Source organism: Protopterus annectens, chromosome 11.part0, assembly GCF_019279795.1.
Source record: "Protopterus annectens isolate FY-2018-M chromosome 11.part0, PAN1.0, whole genome shotgun sequence".
Lineage (NCBI taxonomy): Eukaryota > Metazoa > Chordata > Ceratodontiformes > Protopteridae > Protopterus > Protopterus annectens.
This window is the reverse complement of record NC_056745.1, coordinates 1119444078-1119465591: the sequence shown is the minus strand read 5'-3', so window position 1 is coordinate 1119465591 and position 21514 is coordinate 1119444078. Positions and strand designations below refer to the sequence as shown.

The 21514-nt window shown below is 44.2% G+C and overlaps 1 protein-coding gene across 1 annotated transcript in view; it reads right to left on the bottom strand.

Moving 5' to 3' along the window:
* The window catches only part of KDM5A (lysine demethylase 5A), a 2605143-nt gene that overhangs the window by 2349774 nt on the left and 233855 nt on the right, over positions 1-21514 (bottom strand). The window lies entirely within an intron of this gene.

The window sequence follows — 21514 nt, the reverse complement described above, 5'->3', positions numbered from 1 at the left end:
GCTTTGTACTCCTGGCGCTCTGACGTCAGGAAGCATTAATGAACAGCCGATGCCGGACCCAGACTTTGGGATTCTGGCCGACCGAGGGCTGCCTGCCGGCAGGAAGAACCCTACAGTGATGACTGCAACAGTGAAACACGATAAACATCTGGGGTAAGTGCCAGGTTGGCACCGGTGACAGGCTGCGCAGTAGTGGGTACCAATGCTGGCATGGCCAGTCCGGGGCAATCAGGACTGCCCTTGGTTTGTCCTGTCTTATCTTGAGTAATATTTTTGTGAGAAGAGGCAAAGGGAGAAATACATAGATTGAGAGGTTTACCCACTGGAAGGATAGGGCATCCACTATCCAAGCCCTGCTGTGAGGTGTCCTGGTGCAGAATTTGATGAGCTGGTGATTGTAGAGGAAGCCAAAAAGGTCCACCTCTGGGGTCCCCCATTTCAGGGTTAGAAGACTGAAGGTGCTGGGCTCCAATTGCCACTCATGTGGGTCTAGTAGACATCTGCTTAAGTCGTCTACCAGAGAGTTTTGTTTGTCTGGCTGAAATTGAGCTTGCAGATGAATCTGCATGTCCAAGGCCGTATTCCTCAGGGCCATGGCTAGCCTGCAGAGTGGGTAAGAGTGGGTTCCCCCCTGCATGTTAAAGTACCACATAACTGTGGTGTTGTCTGTTTTTATTAGCAGGGGTCCTGGTGAGAGTAGGGATTTGAAAGCTGTCAGAGCGTGCTGAACAGCTAGCATCTCTTTTTGGTTGATGTGCAGATGAATTTGACTTTGGCTCCAGTGGCCCTGAATGTACTTGTCGCCCAGATGTGCACCCCAGGCATAGTCTGATGCGTCTGTGGTTAGGGTCTGGGCGGCGTGGGGTTGAGTAAAGGGAAGTCCCTTGTTGTGGTTGCATGCTGCTGCCCACCTAAGAAACTCTGTCCTTAGACAAGGTATGACTGTTTCCAGATCCTGAGAATGTTGGCACCAAAGACTTTTCAAGTACCATTGAAGTTTCCTCACATGCAGTCTGGCATATGGAATCAGTAGAATGCAAGAGGCCATGATCCCTAGGGCCTGCAGGATTTTCCTCATGGATAGCTCGGTTCTGGTGATCATTTGAGTGAAGTAGCCTGTCAGATAGGCTTGTTTTTCTGGAGTAAGGAATGCCAAATGGGAAGTTGCATCTAAGCTTGCTCCCAGGAATACAATCTTTTGACTGGGGACTAGTTTTGATTTCTTTTTGTTGATAGTGTACCCAAGGGAGGTTAGAAGGCTTTTTTACAAATGTCAGGTGCTGCAACAGCTTTTCCTGACTGTCTGCCTGTATCAGGCAATCATCCAAGCATGAGTAAATTTGAATCTTTCCCTGTCTGCTATAGGCAATGGCTGGAGCCAGGCATTTTGTGAAGACTCTGGGAGCAGTGGATAAGCCAAAGGGAAGTGCCGAGAACTGATAATGCACAGATCCTGCCCTGAAGCACAGGTATTTACTGCATGAGTCCCTGATAGGGATGTGCAGATAGGCTTCTTTTAGGTCTAGCGAGGCCAAAACCAGGCATCTTTGGAGCTGCTGAAGGATTAGCAATTTGAATGTTGGTACCACCAGGAAGGTGTTTAGAATGGAAAGATCTAGGATTGGGTGCCAAGTGCCCTCTTTTCTGGGTACCAGAAAAAGTCTGGAATAAAACCCTTGACCTATTTGTTCTGCAGGAACAGGTTGAATTGTCCTTATGGAGAGCAGGGACTGAATTTGGTTTTGTGCCTCTGCCCGCTGGTTTGGAGGAAGGTCTGGGAACTCTTTTGGGGTTGGCAGTGAGTGGAAGTAAAATTTGTACCCCTGGGATACCACTGAAGTTTCCTCACATGCAGTCTGGCATATGGAATCAGTAGAATGCAAGAGGCCATGATCCCTAGGGCCTGCAGGATTTTCCTCATGGATAGCTAGGTTCTGGTGATCATTTGAGTGAAGTAGCCTGTCAGGGGGCAGGAAAGGCCCAATGTTTCGAGGGGCAATGCCTACTGAATGTTGGAGGCTGCACTTGCAAAAATTCTTTGACTGTCTGCATAGACTTAGCTTTTTCTTCCATCGTTTTTAGAACCTCTTCTGCTTTGGTGCCAAACAGATTGTCCTTGTTCAGAGGAGTGTCTAGTAATTTTGATTTGACATGGTCTGGCAAGGTCTGTTCCTTAAGCCAAACATGCCTTCTCAGTACAAAACCAGTGACTGCTGCCCTGCAAGAAGCTTCTAGGGCATCAAAGCCACATTGCAAGGTATGCTTGTTAACTTGGCTTGCAGAATGCACAAGCTCTTGCAATTCTTTATTTTCTGCACAGTCTGTAAAGGTAGATAATATTTACTTAATAAGATCCATAATATGCTGCTGGTATTTTAGCATGTGAAACTGGCAATTCAATGCCCTAATGGCGAGAGTTGCGAAGGTGTACACTTTTTTACCCTATCTGTCTAAAGCTCAGGAATCCCTGTCCGAAGGGCTGGGATTCTTAGTTGTAGTTGCTTTTACACCTTTAGGCCCCTGGGAAATTACCTCTGGGTTAGCAGTAGGATTTTTGGAAAGAAATTTGTGAGAGTCAGGGACTCGGTAGTACCTGTCTGGTTTCCTTGCAGCTGGGGGTAAAGTATCAGGAGTTACACTGGATTCCATAAAGACATCATCCACAACATCCAGAACAGGAGGAATTGCTAAAGGTCTATGTTGAGGTAAATCTAAAAATTCTCTGAGTCTCTCTTTGGACTGAGGATAATCCTGGCATTCCCAGTGGAAATGCTCTCTTAAAGTTTGAAGGGTTTCACCAAAAGAAAAATCCACTGGAGGGGAAGCAGAGGGAATGGATTCCTCTGCATCTGAATCCTCACAAGCAGATAAGGGCATGTCTTCATAATCAGAAACGTCAGAGTCGTCAGACTCTTGGTCAGTTAAAGCTGCTGGGGACAGGTCTCTTTCTCTTAGTAGGGGAAGGCTGGCTTCCCCTAATCAGCATAATCTGGTCTTCTGCCATTTTAAGCATTTGATTTTGTGGCAAGGAAGCAGGTGCTTGAGTTTGGGTCGTCGTTTTTTTAGGAGTAGCTCTTACTCTTGACCTTAGAAACTCGGTAGTTTTAAACAAAACTGAAGACGCAAAAGAAGTCATTGGTTTGTGTCGAACATCGGTAATGTGAAGAACTTCCTCAGAAGCCAGTGCCTGCACAGCGGCTCCGGACCCATCCAAGGTAGAGACATCCGCAGGTTCCATAGTCAAAGAAGAGTCTCGTGGCATACTGGACTCGGAACGGGTCTCGGTAGTGGCCTGCGAATCTACAGAAGCGGGCATCAGGGACTGCAAAAGAGCCTCACTGAGTACTGGCGGACTGTTGACTAGCTTAATGGAAATGTCGTCGGCAGTTCTGGAACTGTGCAGTCTGTCTCTGTCTTTATCCTTACATTTTTTCGGAAGATTGGTAGTCGGATGGCTTACCAAAGCCATTTCGGAATACGGACACTGACAGCGAAAGTATTTAGTGAAAATAAGGGCCCGACAATGAATAGTTCGGGCGTTGAACAAGGCACAAAACCGACAGCGAGGTACATCAAGGTCTGGGCCTAAACAGGTGACGCAGTAAGAATGGAAATCTCGGTGTGGTACTTGCTTTCCACAGGAGAGACAATTGTCAACTTTTTCCTGACGTTCGTTAGAGCAAGAAAAAAGGATCCCCAACGGGGTACTTGGCTTGATGATTCAATTCGGAAACGAAAACTCGGGTAGCGGCCGACCAGCACTCGTGTGAACTGCTTCTGCTTCGGGTTCCTTGGCAAGAAAGACTGATGTAATGGCATTGGCTGCCTGTTTTTATACTCCTGACGATCTGATGTCAGTACTGAAGTGACAGCAACTGATGCAGAAATACTAAGTCTCTGGTATTCGGGCCAACTGAGGGCTACCTGCAGGAAGATAACCCAAGTGTGATGACTGCAACAGTGAAATACATAGAACATCTTTTTTTTTTACTTGATAATTATCACTCCTCCTTCCACTTTCCATCTTAGGCTGATGACCTTTTTTCAATTAGAGTTTCCTCTTGAAGTATATTTTCCACCTTCAACTTATTTTCCTATGATGAAAGAAATTTACCATGATTATTACCTTGAGGTGTATTCTGCAATAGCAATAACTAAAATCTCATTCCTGTAAGTCCTTTCTGTACCATATTTCCTTCAGCCTCCAGCTTCTATGCTTTGAGAAGGCACCCAGTACCATGCTCTCAAGTTTCCTCCTGATAGTTCCAGGGCACAGAAACAGGACCTGAATGGCTGGGGCGAGGCTGGGGAGTGTCATGCATCTGAACACCTGGTCGGTATGCCAGTGGAAGGAACTTCCACTTTTTGCTGTGCAATGGAAGACCTGGAGGAGTGTAGATCTAACTGTAACAAGCTGATCACTTTTACAGTGAAGTGTTTTTTTTTTTGTTTTTTTTTTTTTTTAAGAAGAGCTGAGGGGGGGGTGGGATGCTAGCTCATAGTACTAGCCCAGGATGCTGGTTGAATCAGCTATGCTTGTGTCACAAAGTATCACAGCTTCAAATCATCTACTTGTCACAGATAGAGAGAAAAAAGTCAGAAGCCTACTTCAATACCACCAGTGCAACTGCAACATGAGGGAAGTTAGTGCAGGTGTTTTAAGGAGGATTCCATAAATTATCCTTGACTTAAGTGTGAAAAGAAGGAAAAACCTAGAAACCAGCTTTGTGCTAAATTTATAGTAGAGAATGTTAACTTAGTTTCAGTTTGTAATTTTTAGGTAAGCATTTATAAGTAGGTTCACAGGCGTGTACTAGGCTAATGGCCCTGGAGCCTTTACAAGCCTAACCCATAGGAGTGCCCTGGTATTGTGCCACTCGACGTTAGTTCCCAGTGCCTAGATCAAATAGAGCCACTGGAGTGATCCCCAGGGTGAGCTTTCTATTTCCCATCCACTCATCAAGGTTTCTCTTGAAGAGGGCCAGTGAGGTGTTCTGCTTGACATGTATGGGAAGCCTATTCCAGAGCATGGGCAGTCTCTGGGTTATGAACCTGTCCCTCCAGCATGTTCTGTTGACTGTGGTAATGAGGTTGAGGTCTCTGGAGCATGTGGTGCGGAGGGATTGGGATTTCTTAGCATTTCTAACAGAGCTGGGTCAGACATGGCTTTGTAAGTCAAGCAGAGATTGCCTCTTAGCAGACGATATGAAACAAAGAACAGCTGAAATTTTTTGAATCTGTCCATGTAGGACATGCGTTTACGACCTAGGATCCTCTTTGTAAGGTACTTCTGTGGCCTTTCCAGCTGCTGCTTGGCAAATTGGGCATTATACTCTATGATTGGCCTAATGAGGGAAGAGTAGAGAGAGATGATGACCTCTTTCTTCCTAAAACCCTTGGTAATCAGATGTGCCACATAGAAGGACTTTCTGACCACAGTGGCAATGTGGAGGTCGAAGGAGAGGTTGCTATCAATCTGTGTCCCCAGATCTCTTCTAACACCTTCAGTGTCTAGTGGGCTCTCATCGATGTGGTAATTAGTGGGAACTGAGCTTTCCCCAAAGGGGATGACAATGCATTTTTTGGCATTAAGCTTAAGGCCATGGTTTCAACACCAGTCATTTGTTCTCAGTCAGGCCTTTCTGTAGGAAGTCTACATCACTTGGGGAGTTAATAATGGCTCCCAGCTTGCAGTCGTCTGTGAACTTGGTCAGCCAGAGTCCCCCCACATTGGCCTGGACTTCTGAGAAGTCGATGCCAAACAAGAGAGGACCCAAGACCGATCCCTGTGGGACTCTACTCATGACTGGTTGGCAGTCTGATGTGGAGTCCGCTACTTTAAACTGTGGGTTCTGTGAGCCAATCTGCAATCCACCATAGGGGTTGATGCCTAGTTTGATGCCTAGTATCAATAATTCCCGAGTGGGGAATGGTATCAAAGGCTTTGGCTAGATCGAGGGAGGCTGTATGAACTGCCTTGTCCTTATCCACAGCTCTGGTGACTGACTCAAAGAAGTCGGCCAGTTTAAGCAGGCACGATCTACCTTTAACAAAACCAAATTGCATGGGATCTAGAGTTTGGAGATTCCCTATATCCTTGTTAATTAGGTCCATGATGATGCGCTCCACAGCCTTACATATCAGACTCGTCAGGCTAATGTGGCGACAATTTCCAGGGTCTGTAGTCACTCCCCCTTTAAGAAGAGGGATGACTGTAGCAGTGCGCCATTCAGTAGGGACAAAGCCTGAGGTGAGGCTGTGATTAAACAGGGCACACATATGTGGTACCAGTTCACTTTGTAGTTCATGCAGAACATATCCAGGGATATTGTTGGGTCCCATGAAAGCTGTATTCTTGGCCTTGGACAATGCAGCTTTAACCTGTGCTACAGTAATGCTGGGTGCTTGGCATTCTTCCTGTACTGTGATTGGTCCTGGGGGGGGGGTAAAGCTGGCAATTAATCTGTCGTCCAGTACGTTGGCAATATCTGTTGGCTCAGTACAGGAGGTACCATTGTGCAGTAACTCAGAGCAAACCTGCGTATTGCCGTGGAGATTCTTGATATAACTACAGAAGGCTTTGTAGTTGTTTTTAGTGTCTGCCGCAATTCTGCCTTCATAGCTGGCTTTAGAGGTTTTGATGAGGGAGCTTAACTTTTTGTTGAGTTACCAATGTTGGGACTTCACCTTTTTCTGCAACAGTTTCTTTCTTCTGTTGTAGAGTTTATTAATGGCAGGGTAACCACCAGATTGGCTTCCTTTTTTTTGGAGGAGAGCGTCTTGGTTCTGTTGGGTATGGCTAGTTTCATGCATTTATGTACATGTTCGTACAGTGCACAGGTGTATGATTCGGCAGTCATACATCTATTTTCCACTGACATGGGTGCCGTGAAGTTAGCCACCTGTGTTTTCAGGAGCCCAAAGTCAGCTTTGTGACATAGTGAAAACATCTGTAGTCTGTTCAACCAAAGGCCATTTTATGATAAATAATCTGCTTGATTTTTGTTTTGAAAATTTTTGGAAATTAACCTTCCTGACATCTACCAGGATTAGCATAAAGGCAACAGAAAGAATCAGAAGGAATGTATCAAGTTGTGCATTTTAAGCTTTTTTTTGCAGCATATTTCTTAGCAGCTCTGTTAATGTTAAAACTACCATGACTTGCCACCCAACTCTGTGGTATCTAAGAATGCAGCCTTGACTACAAGCCAGATGACCCAAAAACTAAACAAATCAGTTGAGAAAGCAGGTGATGGGGGCGGCAGAGTGGGTGAAAGTGAGTTGTTATGCTGACTTTCCCATCCAAAGAGGGAGATGGTGCGACCCACTGCAATTCCAACACCTAATTGAGGAATGGTGTATGAGAAGCAGCATATGGATAGGGATAAGGACTTGACTCCGCCAAGCTGCATTCATGATGCAATTTTTATGGGATATGTGGCAACATGCATGCAACAAAAGGAAGGTGCAGCAAACTCTTGTTTAGATAAGTGTGCATGTCAGCTGCTGCTGAAGAACAAAGGTCCACACAAAAGTAAGAAAGCATTGTGGCTGTTTGGATCATGGCCATCCATGATCACCTCTCTCAGGGAAATGAATGAGCCAACTGACTGTGTGAGGACTGACAGCTGGCAAGCAGAGAGGGGAACGGTAAAAAAAAAAAAAAAAAAAAAAGAATGCAACAACACTTAAAACATGTGTGAACTGTAGGCAACATCCATACATCCTGAGATATACAGCTCTGCCTGTTCCCACAGTTATAAATATTAATAGTAGGCTCAACATTATGGAACAGGGTGTCATATGCAACCTGACATGAATAGCTATATATGCACAACCAGCCAGTTACTGTGAGATGTATGTATCATGAGGTATTGAAGATTATTTGAGGAAAGTTACAGAAATATGTCATATTTTATACAAGTCTTCCCTATGTGCCTGCTGTCCATCAAAACTCTCTTTATTGAACTTCAGTGCATTTGTTCCTCCATGCAAATCCCCAGTACATGAGCAAGAGTAGCAAGAGTAGATTGGAGGTGCATAATACAGGCAGCTATGGAAGTGATTTGGACCCTTGCTGACAGGTCAGTAATGTGTGCATTTCTAATGAGGCTCTGTCCTTGCACTAGTGGCTGACATGAAAAGAAGCATTAAAGTGCAGAATTCTATGCCTTCCCTGTATGTCTGTATGCTTCAACTAAGATGCCTACCATTACGGAAATGTGATTGTCAAGCCTTTATCCCTTGTCCTGCTTACTCTGACAACATGCAAACATCTACTTGTATGGCAGTGATCAGCCGACTGGAACAACTATTCCTTCTCACCAGAATAGGGAACTGGCAGCAGTCACTCACTCTCATCATGTTCTACCAACTTTTCCAGTGTAAAAAACACTATTCTGACTTAGGCAGCCTAGGTCAGCCAGGGCGTTAATCCCCCTACACCAGTGTTTTGCAAACTTTTCTAATCAGGGCCCACTTGGACACAGCACATAACTCAGTGGCCCACTAGCCCCTTCCATAAGTCACATAATTTAAAGATAGGTCATACTTCAAGTACTGACACACATAAAATCTCAATCCTGACACAGTAATGAACACATAATACATTTTCCCCAGTAACCCCATCATTGGTTTGTATTATGTATGCACAAGCACTAAAATAACACAATAAATTATTTTGCCCAGCGGTCTCTTCAGCAGTCTGACTATGTATGCACAAGCACTTCCCTGATACATGAATTAATTATTTCCCCAAATAACATCATCATTACTATGTCCAGGTATATACAAGCACCAAAATGAAACATTTCCCAAAGAGACCCCTTCAGTAAAATGCCCAAGTACAGTATGTAGAAGCACCAAAATGAAACATTTGCCCATGCGACCGCTTCAATAACATATACACAAGCACCAAAATGAAACATTAATCCAAGCGAACTTTCAGTAAAATGTTAAGGTATGCCCAAGCACCAGAATGAAATGTTTCCCTAAGTGACCCCTTCAATAACACAAGTGCAAGCACAAAAAAGTACAGTTTTGTACCTACCATAAATGTAGATGTTCGAAGATCCACATTGCTGCAGTCCTTACATATGGGTAGTCCGCTGTCCTCGGTCGGCCCGAATACCAAAGTATTAGGCTGACGTCGGTCAAGGCGCTTAAAACTGACATCAGGACGTCAGGGTACAAAAGCGCATGACCGACGTCATTTCCTCAGTCTTTTCTTGCCCCAGATGTCAGAAGGCCCTAACAAGAAAGGCCAAAGCCAAAAACCAGCAAAACTAACCAACCACCCGTGCACTAACCATATTTACAATATGTACAACACAAACCACACCACCACCTTCAACAACAGAGGGAAGGAGGGAGGTAATTGGACTGCAGCAATGTGGATCTTGAACATCTACATTTATGGTAGGTACAAAACTGTACTATGTTCTTCATCTCACATTGCTGCAGTCCTTACATATGGGTAGAATCCCAAAGCAGAGGTAAGGGAGGATGTCAAAACTATAAAGCATTAGGAGCTGCCAAAATGCCCTGTAAAATTGCAGTGGCAAATCCAGCCCTAGATTTAGAGTAAAGTGGAAGGTGGTAATGCTTAGAGAAAGTATGCACTGAACTCCAAGTAGCTGCTTCCAAAATATCTTTAGTAGCCACCCCCCTTAAAAAAGCTGTAGAAGTGGCAGTAGCCCTAGTGGAATGAGGCCTAATCCCAGCTGGAATCTCCTTACCATGATGGGAATAACAGAAAGCAATACAAAACCAATCCACTTAGAAATAGTTTGTTTTGAAACAGGTTTGCCCTGAGAACCCAAAGCAAAAGAAACAAACAACTGCTGAGACTGCCTGAACCCTTTAGTTCTGCTCAAATAATATCGCAACTGTCTGTGTATATCCAAAGTGTGCAAAATCCTTTCCCTTTATTTTGGGGGTTTGCATAAAAAGTAGGCAAATGAATAGTTTGGTTTAAAGCCACACTAGAAACCACTTTAGGCATAAAAGAAGGGTTAGTACGCAAAGACACCCTATCCTTGTGGAAAATTAAGAAAGGCTCAACTGCCATAAGGGCCTGTAATTCAGAAACCCTTCTCGCAGAGGTAATGGCCAACAAAAAGCAGTCTTCCATGATAAATATTTCAACTCTGCCGATGCTGCAGGCTCAAAAGGTTGTAGAGTGAGTTTCTCCAACACAAAATTGAGATCCCAAGCAGGAGTAGGAGCTCTACGTGGGGGTCTTATATTCTTTGCCCCTCTAAGGAATTGCTTAAACAAAGGCTGAGAAAATAATGGTGGGTCACAGTCATAGTGAGCAGAAATTGCTGCAGCATGAACCTTTATAGAGGAGAAGGACAAACCTTTGTCCAATAACTCAGTAAGGTATTGAAGCGCAACACTTAAATTAGGTTTAGAAACATCAAAGCCCTTTGCTGTACTCCAAAATAAAAATCTCCTCCATTTATCTGCGTAAACTTTCCTTGTACTAGGCCTTCTGGCCTCCAAAATAACATTCAAAACTTGTTGTGGAAGCTGAGACCCTCCAGGGTTTAGAACAGAATATGCCAGGCTGTCAGATGTAGAGAATGAAGTTTGACATTGAGTAAATGACTGTTCTCCTGAGACAGCAGGTGAGGAATCGAAGGCAAAGGCCATGGAGGTTCCTGTACCAGACTTCTCAGTAATGGGTACCAGTGCTGTCGAGGCCAATCTGGAGCTATTAAAATCATGTTTGGCTTGTCCTGTCTGACCTTCAGCAGTACCTTTGGGAGGAGAGGCAGAGGTGGAAAGGCATACACGTGAAGATTGCTCCAATTGAAAGAGAGAGCATCCACTTTCCAAGCTGTGGGATGAAACCTTTTTGTGCAAAACTTTGGCAGCTGGTAATTTAGTGGAGAAGCGAACAGATCTATGTCTGGAGTTCCCCATAACACTGTCAATCTCTGAAATACATGAGGATCCAATTTCCACTCGTGGGGATCCATAATTTGTCTGCTCAACACATCTGCTAAGGAGTTCTATGCTCCTGGCAGAAACCTTGCCTGAAGATTTAGCTGTAAACTGAGAGCAGTCTCCCACAAAATCATTGCTTGTCTGCATAGAGGATAAGAATGTTCCCACACTTGCTTGCTGATGTACCACATGACAGTTGTGTTGTCTGTTTGAATCAACACCTGCCCTGGAAGAAGTAAATCCTTGAAAGCTATCAATGCAAATTGGACTGCTAACATCTCCTTCAAGTTGATATGTAGATGTCGAAGTCTGGCAGGCCACGTGTCTTGTACCCATTTTCCATTTAGATGAGCTCCCCAAGCTTTGTCTGAGGCATCTGTCGTTAAAATCTGACTCGCCTCTGGCCGGGTCACAGAGAGTCCCTTGTTTAGGTGACATTCCTGAGCCCACCACAAAAATTCCTTTTGAATGCAAGGTATTATCTGAATGACAGTGTCCAAATCTTGGCAGTGCTGTGTCCATACATTCTTGAGATACCACTGTAGCTTCCTCATATGCAGTTTGGCATTGGGAAGTACCAGAATACAAGATGCCATGAACCCCAAGGCTTGAAGGACTGTCCTTGCAGTCAGCCTGGACTGACGAGACAATTGGTGGAAGTAAAGAGAAAGATTCTTTTGTTTGTCCGGGGTCAAAAGGCCATCTGGGATGCTGTATTCAGTCTCACACCCAGAAAGCACATGTCCTGAGAGGGTACTAGACTGGACTTTATTTCGTTCACAGAATACCCCAGGCATCTTAACACTGCCATCACATACTGTAAATGATGAAGAAGTTCGTCCTTTTCTTGGGCCAGAATCAGGCAATCGTCCAAATAAGGATAGATTTGTATTCCTCTTAGCGGAAGAAAGCTACCACTGGAGCCAGAACCTTCGTGAACACTCTGGGCAGTAGATAAGCCAAAGGGCAATGCAGAGAACTGATAATGTGAAGTCCCAGCCCGAAAACGCAGATACTTCCTGCAACTGGGCCTGATAGGAACATGAAGGTAAGCTTCCTTGAGATCCAGAGTCACCATCCAGTGATCTTTGCCCAGCACAGGTAAAAGCTGTTGTAACGTCAACATTTTGAACTTGGGAATGTCCAGATATGTGTTGAGGACAGATAAATCCAAAATTGGTCTCCACGTGTTTCCTTTCTTTGGTACTAGAAACAGGCGAGAATAAAATCCTAGGCCCACTTCTGGCAGAGGGACCGGTTGTATGGCCCCTATTTGAAGTAGTAGAGAAATTTGTTTGTGAGCCTCTAGTCTTTGCTGAGGAGGAACGTCCGGCATGCCTTTGAAAGGAGGCAAGGTATGGAAATAAAACTTGTAACCCTGGTGTATGATATCCAATACCCATTTGTCTTGGGTAATCAACATCCAATTTTCCTTGAAGAGTGCTAACCTTCCTCCCAAAGGTGCTGCCAGGCAAGAAGGATCTGGCAGCTGAAACAGTAGGTCATTGGGCCTGTTTACGAAAGGACTGGCCCCTGCCCTCACCCGAAGATTGTGCAGGTGAACTCCCTGTTCTAGGTCTGAAAGAACTCTGAGCTCTGCCCCTACCACGTCTAGATCTACCCCTAGACTGAGAATCATAAGAAGGATACGTCCACCCCTTAGCAGGCCAATTCCTACTAAACTTCGGAGGCTGAACTTGCAAAAAATCTTTAACAGCCTGCATAGACTTAGCCTTGTCTTACATTTTCTTCAAGACTGACTCCACAGGTGAACCAAACAACACATCAGACTGCAAAGGAGCATCCAAAATCCTTGTCTTAACATGGTCAGATAAATTCTGATCCTTCAGCTAGGCGTGCCTGCGAAGAACTGAGCCAGTGGCAGCCACCCTAGACGAGGCCTGCACAGCATCAAAACCACACTGTAATGAATGCTTACCCACCTGTTCAGAGACATGCACCAAATCTTGTAATTCCTTACACTCAATGCCTTCCGCCAGAGCATCCACCTTAGACTTCAATTGAGAAAGAAGAAAGTTTTGATATTTCAACATATGAAACTGGCAATTCAAAGCCCTCATAGCTAAGGTAGAAGATGTATAGACCTTCTTTCCCCATCTATCCAAAGCTCTGGCTTCTTTATCTAGAGGAACCGGATTTTTACAACAGAGGCCTTGACACCCTTAGGTCCCTGACTAATAGTTTCTGGGTCCGCCCTAGGACTCTTATAAAGATATTTATGAGCCTCAGGCACCCTGTAATACCTATCCGGTTTAACAGGAGCAGGAGGCAGAGAATCAGGATTAAGTGAAGCCTCTGCAAACACATCTTCCACAACATCCAGAACAGGGGTATAGCCAAGGGCCTATGCTGGGGTAACAGCAAAATTCCCTAAGCCTTTTCCGAGAATCAGAGAAGTCCTGACCTTCCCACTTAAAATGTTCCCTCATAGAATGAAGTGTCTCTGAAAAAGAAAAATCCTCTGGAGGAGAAGCAGAAGGAGTGGAATCATCTGCATCAGAATCAGAATAAGGAGAGTACTCCTGCAATTCTTCAGCTGAAGACTCTGAAACATCCGAAGCCTGCTCAAAACTTCCCAACTCTGGCTCCACCCTAGGCCTCTTATCAGGAGGGGGCAAAGAACCTCTAATCAGAGTAATCAAATCTTCTGCCATTTTAAGCATGTGCTTCTTAGGCACAGACCCTGCTGAACTAGGAGTGACACCAACAGAAGCTAAAACTGGCCTGCCTCTGGGAGAAGCCTTGGAAACAGAAGGAGAAGGCCTAACCACCCTAGGAAGGGAGGGGAGTACAGTAACTTGAGAAGCCCCTTCAGCCTGACCTGCCTCCTGAGAGACCACCTCCTGCAAAATCAAAGTCTCCCCCTGAGACTCCAGAGAAGTCTCCGCCGGATCCACCGGTTCCACTGAAGCCTCTAAAGAACCGGCGTCCGAACGGACGACTCATCTTGCCTGGGTTTAACTGCTTTGTCTTTGCGCTTCAAGAGAAGCGGGCGCCGGAGAATCCGACGGCATATTATATAATTGCACCGCTTCCCAAAGACCAGCCTAGCACAATCCAACCTTCGCTTAATAGTGCGTTTATTGAACCTAGCACAAAAGCGACACCCAACAACGTCGTGCTCAGGCCCCAAACAAGGAATACACAAAGAATGATAATCCCTATGCGGTATCTGTTTCCCACAAGAAATACAGTTATTCACTTTTTCTGACATCCGGTAAAACACTGAGGCAAGAAAAAAACAAAATATTCCCCAACGGGGTACTTAGCCAACTTGGATTCGGTCTGAAACTCCAAAATTGAAAAATTTCAGAACGCCGAACGGCACTTGCAACGCTGCTTCTGCATCGGACCATGCTGCAAAAAAGACTGAGGAAATGACGTCGGTCATGCGCTTTTGTACCCTGACGTCCTGATGTCAGTTTTAAGCGCCTTGACCGACGTCAGCCTAATACTTTGGTATTCGGGCCGACCGAGGACAGCGGACTACCCATATGTAAGGACTGCAGCAATGTGAGATGAAGAACATTGAAGCATTCCCTTCAGTAACATAAGTACAAGCACCAAAATGAACCATTCACCCAAGTCACCCTTCAGTACAATGTTCAGGTATGCCCAAGCATCAAAATGAAATGTTTGCCCAAGCAACACATACCTAATAAGCATGCAGGCTCAGTGAAATACTGGCTTCAAATAACAGACTTCTCGCTCGCGGCACGGCACAGCATAGACGGAATTGGTATTTTAGGCAAGGTTTCTCTTTTGGTTCTTGACACGCTGCTGTATTTGTGCTGATTAGTTACCTCAGCTTGCAACTGCCAATCAGCTTCAAGAAAGGAGGGACTCACGGCAGCAACACATCCAGACACCAAACAAACCATTTAATTTGTAAAAAAGACAGACAGTGAAGAGGGCATGCATATTTAGGCCCACCAGGAAATCCCTATGGCCCACCAGTGGGCTGCAGAATACACTGAGAAATGCTGCTCTACACCACAGACATGGGCATTAAATAGGCCACATTTTCGCCTGTTTGCTTTAATAATTCACTCAATGGCCTTGGCAACAACACTAAATGTGCACCCATACACACAAGTTGGTTGTCAAAAAATGGCACTGAAAGGAGTTTGGTAACATACACATATCTTGAGCTATGCAGCTTTATTTCTCATAGTTTTGAATATCTGCACACTAATGCTAGCATTTCAAGAATGATAGCCTTAACACTGGAGTACTATTTGCAAAACAAAATCTGTACAGTGAGACATTCAGTGCGAGATATACATTTTGATATAGGAGACTGTGCAGTTATGGAAAATATAACATATTTTTCATATTTTCATTAACAATAGTGTAACAGAGGTAGCAGCAATACTTCAGGTACAAGCAGAAAGTGGTGGTAAAAATGGAAAAGTAAAAGGTCATAAAATGAACATATCAAAAGATGCTTGTGTTTTGTTTCTTCCGGCAGATATGAATATGAGAAGTAAATTCTTATCTGTAATATCAAAGGGGGTGAGCCACATGCGTACAAATCAGGAACTGACAAGACAACATGTAAAACAAATTTAACACTGACAAGTGGCATGCAACATGAAAGATTTATTACAACTGGAGTACCGTTGGCAAGAATTACTAAAATTGTATATACACATTTTCCATAATTTTACAAAAAACATCCAGACTCCAGTGCTTTACAGTGATGGTTCATATATCAGTGGAAAGCTCTCAAAGAGAGTAATGGTATTCTCACTGACACTTTGGGTTTATTGTCATGCTTAAAATGATACAATCCTTTATTATGATACCATAATACCATTTTTGGCAAAATAATTTACTGTAAAAATCTACAATACAGAAGCACTGCCAACATTTTTTTCCCTAGTGAAACAACTGTGTAGTTCATGGGCTAAGGGAGATCATTTTGGAGCTACTGTGAATTTTACAAGATATGTTTTCAACACAGGACTTTGGAGAAAAACCTCATTCCTTCTGATTCTTTCTGTTGCCTTTATGCTAATCCTGGTAGATGTCAGGAAGGTTAAGGAGGAGGCAGGTGGATGCTGGCATCAAAGAGTTCAGGAAGCAAGATTACTATTAGCCTTCTGCTGATCAAGAATCAGGGAGTTAGTGTGCTTTATCCCTTCTAGTATGTGTCTCTCCATTCCTGATTTGTCATTTTCTCTTAACATTATTATTATTTTACACTTCAAACACTGCCCTCTGATAAACAATTTATACAAAGTATATTCTGTTCATTTACAACTATTTATTATCAAGGCAACACAAAAAATGCAATATGTATGCTACATTTCTTACACAAATGGAGCAAAAGGTGATCAAACAGATGCAAAACGTTTCACATTCTGTAAAGTTCTGAAACTGAAATTGCAAAATCCAAACTAATGTAAAACAGAGAGAGGGAAGGAAGGTGATTCATGCAATGCACAATAACACAAAAGTGATCACAAAACATGACAAAAAAAGTACAGTTTTGTACCTACCATAAATGTAGATGTTCGAGGATCCACATTGCTGCAGTCCTAACTATTGGGTAGTCCGCTGTCCAGTCGGCCCGAATACCAAAGTATAAGGCTGACGTCGGTCAGGGCGCATTAGACTGACGTCAGTACGTCAGGGTACTAATGCGCATGACCGACGCCATATCCTCAGTCTTTTCTTGCCCCAGATGTCAGAAGACCCTAAAAAGACAAGGCCCAATATACCTGCACCAAAAATATGTACAATATATACAAAAATATCAGCATATAACCTCACCTACACAACCACCCCTAAACACAGAGCGGAAGGAGGGAGGGTAAATTGGGCTTGAGCCATGTGGATCCTCGAACATCTACATTTATGGTAGGTACAAAACTGTACTATGTTCTTCGTTCCACATTGCTGCAGTCCTAACTATTGGGTAGAATCCCAAAGCAGAGGTAAGGGAGGCTGGCAAATCATAAAGAAGCAGGAGCTGACAACATGCCTTGCAAAATAGCTGAGGCAAAACCAGCCCTAGACTTAGAGTAGAGAGGAAGGTGATAATGCTTAGAGAAAGTATGCACTGAACTCCAAGTAGCTGCCTCCAAAATATCCTTAGTTGCCACACCCCTTAGAAATGCTGTTGAAGTGTCAGTAGCCCTAGTGGAATGAGGCCTAATCCCAGCTGGAATCTCCTTGCCATGATGGGAATAACAAAATGCAATGCAAAACCCAATCCACCTACAAATAGTTTGTTTTGACACAGGCTTGCCCGCGAACTCAAAGCAAAAGAAACAAACAACTGCTGAGACTGCCTAAAATCCTTAGTCCTGCTCAAATAATAACGCAATTGCCTGTGCACATCTAAAGTGTGCAAAATCTTTTCCCTTTATTTTGGGGTCTGCATAAAAAGTAGGCAAATGAATAGTTTGGTTTAAAGCCACACTAGAAACCACCTTAGGCATAAAAGAAGGATTAGTACGTAATGATACCCTATCCTTATGGAAAATCAAAAAGGGCTCTACTGCCATAAGGGCCTGCAACTCAGACACCCTTCTTGCAGAAGTAATAGCCAACAGAAAAGCAGTCTTCCATGACAAGTATTTCAATTCAGCAGTAGCTGCAGGCTCAAAAGGTTGTAGAGTAAGTTTTTCCAACACAAAATTGAGATCCCAAGCAGGAGTAGGAGCTCTATTGGGGGTCTTATATTCTTTGCCCCTCTAAGAAACTGCTTGAACAAAGGATGCGAAAACAATGGTGGGTCACAATCATAGTGAGCTGAAATTGCTGCAGCATGAATCTTAATGGAAGAGAAGGACAAACCTTTGTCCAATAACTCAGTAAGATATTGAAGAGCCACACTCAAATTAGGCTCAGAAATCTCCAAATTCTTTGCTGTACTCCAAAATAAAAATCTCTTCCATTTTTCTGCGTACACTTTCCTTGTACTAGGTCTTCTAGCTTCCATAATCACATTTAAAACTTGTTGAGGAAGTTGAGACCTGCTGTGTTTCAATACAGAATATGCCAGGCTGTTAGATGAAGAGAGTGGAGCTTGACATTGAGCAGATGACCGTCCTTCTGAGATAACAGATGTGGAATCAAAGGTAAAGGCCATGGAGGCTTCCTTACCAGACTCCTTAGTAGTGGGTACCAGTGTTGCGAGGCCAATCTGGAGCTATTAAAATCATCCTTGGCTTGTCTTGTCTGACCTTTAAGAGCACCTTTGGAAGAAGAGGCAGAGGTGGAAAGGCATACACATGAAGATTTTTCCAACTGAAAGAAAGAGCATCCACTTTCCAAGCTGTGTGATGAAACCCCTTTGTGCAAAACTTTGGCAGCTGGTGGTTTAGTGGAGAAGCGAACAGATCTATGTCTGGAGTTCCCCAGGACACTGTCAATTTCTGAAATACATGAAGATCCAGTTTCCACTGTGGGGATCCATGATTTGTCTGCTTAACACATCTGCTAAGGAGTTCTGTGCTCCGGCAGAAACCTTGCCTGAAGAGTTAGTTGCAAGCTGAGCGCAGTCTCCCATAAAATCATTGCTTGCCTGCATAGAGGATAAGAATGTGTTCCCCTTGTTTGTTGATGTACCACATGACAGTTGTGTTGTCTGTTAGAATCAACACCTGCCCTGGAAGAAGTAACTCCTTGAAAGCCATTAATGCAAACTGGACTGCTAACATCTCCTTCAAGTTGATATGTAGATGCTGTAGTCTGGCAGGCCACTTGTCTTGTATCCACTTTCCATTTAGATGAGCTCCCCAAGCAATGTCCGAGGCATCTGTCGTTAAAATCTGACTCGCCTCTGGCCGGGTCACAGAGAGTCCCTTGTTTAGGTGACATTCCTGAGCCCACCACAGAAATTCTTTTTGAAGGCAAGGTATTATTTGAATGACAGTGTCCAAATCCTGGCAGTGCTGTGTCCATACATTTTGAGATACCATTGCAGCTTCCTCATATGCAGTTTGGCATTGGGAAGCACCAGAATACAAGATGCCATGAACCCTAATGCTTGAAGGACTGTCCTTGCAGTCAGCACGGACTGATGAGATAGTTGATGGAAGTAAAAGGATAGACTCTTTTGTTTGTCCGGGGTTAAAAAGGCCATCTGGGCTGCTGTATTCAGTCTCACACCCAGAAAGCACATGTCTTGAGAGGGTACTAGACTGGACTTTATTTCGATCACAGAATACCCTAGGCATCTTAGCACTGCTATAACATATTCCAGATGCTGTAGAAGGTCTTCCTTTTCTTGAGCCAGAATCAGGCAATCGCCCAAGTAAGGATAGATTTGAATTCCTTGTAGCCTGAAGTAAGCTATCACTGGAGCCAGAACCTTTGTGAATACTCTGGGCAGTAGATAAGCCAAAGGGCAATGCAGAGAACTGATAATGAGAATTTCCAGCTCGAAAACGCAGATACTTCCTGCAACTTAGTCTTATAGGCACATGAAGGTAAGCTTCCTTGAGATCTAAAGTTACCATCCAGTGATCTTTGCCCAGCAGAGGTAAAAGCTGTTGTAACGTCAACATCTTGAACTTTGGAATGTCCAGATAAGTGTTGAGGATAGATAAATCCAAAATTGGTCTCCACGTGTTCCCCTTCTTTGGTACTAGGAACAGGCGAGAATAAAATCCTAGGCCCCTTTCTGATACAGGGACTGGCTGAATGGCCCCTATTTGGAGTAACAGAGAAATTTGCTTGTGAGCCTCTGTCCTTTGTGGAGGAGGAACGTCTGGCATGCCTTTGAAAGGGGGCAATGTATGGAAATAAAACCTGTAACCGTGGTGAATGATATCCAACACCCATCTGTCTTGAGTAATTAAATCCCAATTTTCTTTGAAAAGAGACAGTCTTCCTCCCAAAGGAGCTGCCAGACGAGAATCTACTGGCAGCTGAAAAGGCAGGTCATTGGGTCTGTTTACGAAAGGACTGACCCCTGCCCTCACCAGAAGTCTGAGCAGGTGAACTCCCTGTTCTAGGCCTAAAAGAACCTTGAGCTCTGCCCCTACCACGCCTAGACCTACCCCTAGACTGGGAATCATAAGCAGGATATGTCCATCCCTTAGTAGGCCAATTTCTACTAAACTTGGTGGCTGCACCTGCAAAAATCTTTAACAGTTTGCATAGACTTAGCTTTGTCCTCCATTTTCTTTAAAACTGCTTCCACAGGTGAACCAAACAACACATCAGACTGTAAAGGAGCATCCAAAATCCTTGTCTTAACATGCTCAGCTAAATTCTGATCCCTCAACCAGGCATGCCTGCGAAGAACAGAACTAGTGGCAGCCACCCTCGAGGAGGCCTGTACAGCATCAAAACCACATTGCAAAGAATGCTTACCCACTTGTTCAGACACATGAACTAAATCCAGCAACTCTTTACACTCAATACCTTCCGCCAAAGCATCCACCTTAGATTTCAATTGTGAAAGGAGATAATTTTGATATTTTAGCATGTGAAACTGACAATTCAACGCCTCATGGCTAAAGTGGAAGAAGTATACACTTTCTTTCCCCATCTATCCAAAGCCCTTGCCTCTTTATCAGTGGGAACAGGGTTTTTAACAACAGAGGCCTTAACACCTTTAGGTCCCTGAGAAACAGTTTCGGGTCTGCCCTAGGACTCTTAAAAGATACTTATGAGCTTCAGGCACCCTATAGTACCTATCAGATTTAACAGGAGCAGGAGGCAAAGAATCAGGATTCAGGGAAGCCTCTGCAAAAACATCTTCCACCACATTCAACACAGGAGGTATAGCTAAGGGCCTATGCTGGGGTAAAACAAGAATTCCCTAAGCCTTTTCCTGGAATCAGAGTAATCCTGGCCTTCCCATTTAAAGTGTTCCCTCATGGAATGCAGAGTCTCTGAAAATGAGAAATCCTCAGGAGGAGAAGCTGTAGGAGTAGAATCATCCACATCAGAATCAGAATAAGGAGGATACTCTTGCAAATCTTCCAGAAGACTCAGAAGCCTCTGAACACTGTTCAAAACTCTCAAACTCAGGTTCCACCCTAGGCCTCTTATCAGGAGGGGGCATAGAACCTCTAATCATAGTAATCAAATCTTCTGCCATTTTAAGCATATGTTTCTTAGGCACAGAACCTGAAGTGCTAGGAGAAGCCCCCACTGAAGCCAAACTGGGCCTACCTCTCAAAGAAGTTTTGGAAACAGAAGGAGAGGCTCTAACTACCTTGGGAAGAGAGGGAAGAACAGTTACCTGAGAAGCCCCTTCAGCCTGGCCTACTTCCTGAGAAGGCACATCCTGTAACAGTAAAGTCTCTGCCTGAGACTCCAAAGAAACTCCTGGCAAAACCTCTGGCTCCACTGAGCCTTCTAAAGAACCGACATCTGGGACTGCCGGTTCATCAACCCTAGGCTTTGCTGTTTTGTCCTTGCGCTTTTTGGACGAAGCGGCCGGAGCATCCGACGGCATTTTATAATTGCAACGCTTCCCAAACACTAACCTGGCACAGTCTAACCTTCTCTTAATAGTGCGTTTGTTAAATCTAGCATAAGAGCGGCATCCAACAACGTCGTGCTCAGGCCC